The 2,919-nt window shown below is 39.8% G+C and overlaps 1 pseudogene; it reads left to right on the top strand.

Annotated features, from left to right (window-relative positions):
* The first annotated feature begins 1,949 nt into the window (after positions 1-1,949).
* LOC128854797 (60S ribosomal protein L13a-like) lies at positions 1,950-2,642 on the top strand (annotated as a pseudogene).
* Positions 2,643-2,919: the final 277 nt, after the last annotated feature.

Below are 2,919 nucleotides of genomic sequence, written 5' to 3'. Positions count from 1 at the left end.
AAGTCCAAAGAACTTTCTGAGTTCTCCGTACGTTGTACTGGGGCCAAAGGGTTTTCGAAATAGCATACGAAGAAATGGAGCACCATCTTATATGTGCTTTCCTGAGAAATAATTTGTGCAGTACCCCTTCAACAACTGTCAGGGGGATGCCGATGACCGGGTAGGTGGTCTTTGAGTCCTCTTCCTGGCAAGCTCATCAGCAATTTCATTTTCCTCTATGTTCCTATGTCCTGGTACCCAGATTAGAGGAATGAGTTTACTAATTTCGTTCTGCACCATTGCGTCGTCAGAGCCTTAATCGGAGAAAATTTTAATATCTCCCTTGCTCCCGCGTTCCCTGAGCATTTTGCATGCCTGCAGGATCGCAAAGACTTCTGCTTGAAGAACACTAGCAGTGTTCGGCAGTTAAAAGAAGATAGATAAATTGGGGAAAGAAATATCCAGTAACCGCGACATTATTAAGGAAGTCAGAGAGAGATGTATGCTAGAGCTAGTGACGACAGAATTGTCCGAATTGCGAGGGACTATATACCATATGGAAAGCGCGGACCTGGAAGACCACCAAAGAGATGGCGCGAAAGCTGAATTTCGACATCAGCGGAAGGACAATAACAATGTAATTGTGTGAAGCAAAACAGGTGAAAACCTGTAATAAAAGAATAAGAAGAAGATAATTTGTCTGATTTAGACAAAACCCCTGCTCCGACTCCCGATTCCATTTTGGAACCGTCAGTGAAGACAGAGGTGTAAGCTTCGGTGCAGATTTTCCCCTCGAAACTAGAAAACAGAGATCACAAAATATAGAAAACTACATCCAAAATCATACATACAACATATTACAATCCCAAGAACAGAAGGAGAAAATATAAATTTAATATCTACTAAGTATCACGTGTAGTAAGGCATTTAAAAAATTTAGAAAATGCCGTACCTACGATAAGTAACGAATTTTTACTCCAATTTTACACGCACTAATTTATGGATGAATACTCAGTGCATAGCACAGTAAATTTGTGAGCGAATTCAACTGATAAATATAATAACAAAAAGTTATCAAAACCCAAATATATATAGAACACAATTGTGTTTCTCCTAATTAAATAGTTCAGCAAAATGACATATTTATGAATTACGCAAAACTATGTATTCCCTCTTTATTATCAAAGTAACAAGTAAGTGCAGTTCCGCTTCCTCTCTAACATCCTAGTCTTTTAATTTATTCTGTGGCATATCATAGCTAAAAATATTATATTTAAATGTGTTTTTAATTGACTGGCAAACAAGTGCAAACAAATCCATGTGACGGGGTTTCCAATTACTTCTTATACCAGTGCGCACTGGTGCGTTCAGGTTTTTCAACTTTGTGCTCAGAACAGTTGGTTCCCTGCAAGCTAACTTTTAATCAACTATTTTGTAGGGATTTTAAGAAGTATCAATTTTTGTCAAGTATGCAGTGGAGGTTATTTTTAATTTTTACAGCAGAGTTCTTGACAGACAATGGCAAGCCTCCAAGTGTATTTCTGCCCTGAAAATGTTACGCATGAAAGGGCAACTGCCGTTTAGAGGCGACATAAAGCTGGAGATCACTCCAGTTATGGAAAACATCAAGGCACACTCCACAAATAAGATGAGGAGCTCGGCCAAGCACACAAAAAGGGTGTAAACGCCAAGTATACTGTATTAAAAGTAAAAGTATTCTGTAAAAGTTCATCTATCCGGCCGCCTGTGTCAAAAATAACTCGAGTAATAATTCAAATATCTCAGGGAGACTTAGTGCTCAATTAATAATGGCACAGGCTATGTTTCAGTTTACAATTAACTAACCACGGTCATCGTCCATTAACGGCCATTTTATTAAAAATCAGAATGTTAGAGACGCAAGAGTAGCACTGCCTATTCGGTGTTAAAAACAATGTGAGTCGCTATCAATTTCCGTGCGGTTCTTTAATATGGCTAGTTTATCTACTAGAACCGTTGTTAATGATTCTCGTGGCCATCTGGTTGGCCATTTGGCCTTCATGGTTGCCAAATACCTGCTGCAAGGTGGTAAAGCAGCTGTTGTTCGTTGTGAAGAGTTGAACTTCGCAGGACACTTCTACAGAAGCAAAATAAAAGCGTTGTTGTTGTTTAAGTGGTTGAGTATGTCTGTTGAAGTAATCCTTATTAGGAGCTTTGTATGCCTTTTTACTACCACTGTTCTCATTTGATGTTTTGTGTTTTTTTTTCTTTGAGTCAGATTTATTTCGTGAGTTCCAAGACAGCTTCTGCAGATGGGATTTAAAGTTAAAGGAAGGTTAAGTGTGCAAGTGACCAATGACCTGTAAGGCTGTGTAAACGCTGTAACGTAAATGCTCGTGGTCAACATCATTCCGGTGCCCCATCACACATCTTATACAAAGCTGCATTTGCCCGCCTGCGTGTTTTTCATGGTATTCCACCAACATACTACAAGCGTCCTCGTGTCTGCGTACCAATTGAGATGCGCATCCTCACATTATGTGATCACAAATACTGCCAAGTTGTTGGACGTATGTCACATGAATGCCGGCTGGCATTACAATGATGTTGTCGAGAGCTTGGAAAAGAAACGCAAGACCTAGTTGCGCATCACCTTGAAACAGAATCGAAGAAATTTAGTCTAAGTGGAGTGCGTCTTGATGTTGTTCCATAAATGGAGGGGCCTACAGTTTCAAGCCGACTCCGAACGGCAGATATTTTTATGAGGAGCTTTTTCATAGCAGAAATACACTCGGAGGTTGGCCATTGTCTGCCGAGTAGCGACCACTATTAGAAAAAACTTTTGAAGTGAAACTTCTTAGGCGTCGATGAACAAGCGAGAATGGAGAGTAAAATTTCAAGGCCAAGCAACGTTTTGGGCATTTTCGTTCCGCGAGAGAGAAAAAAATGTAACGTAGAGGA

This window comes from Anastrepha ludens, chromosome 2 (genome assembly GCF_028408465.1).
Source record: "Anastrepha ludens isolate Willacy chromosome 2, idAnaLude1.1, whole genome shotgun sequence".
NCBI lineage: Eukaryota > Metazoa > Arthropoda > Insecta > Diptera > Tephritidae > Anastrepha > Anastrepha ludens.
This window is presented reverse-complemented; position numbering and strand designations above follow the sequence as displayed.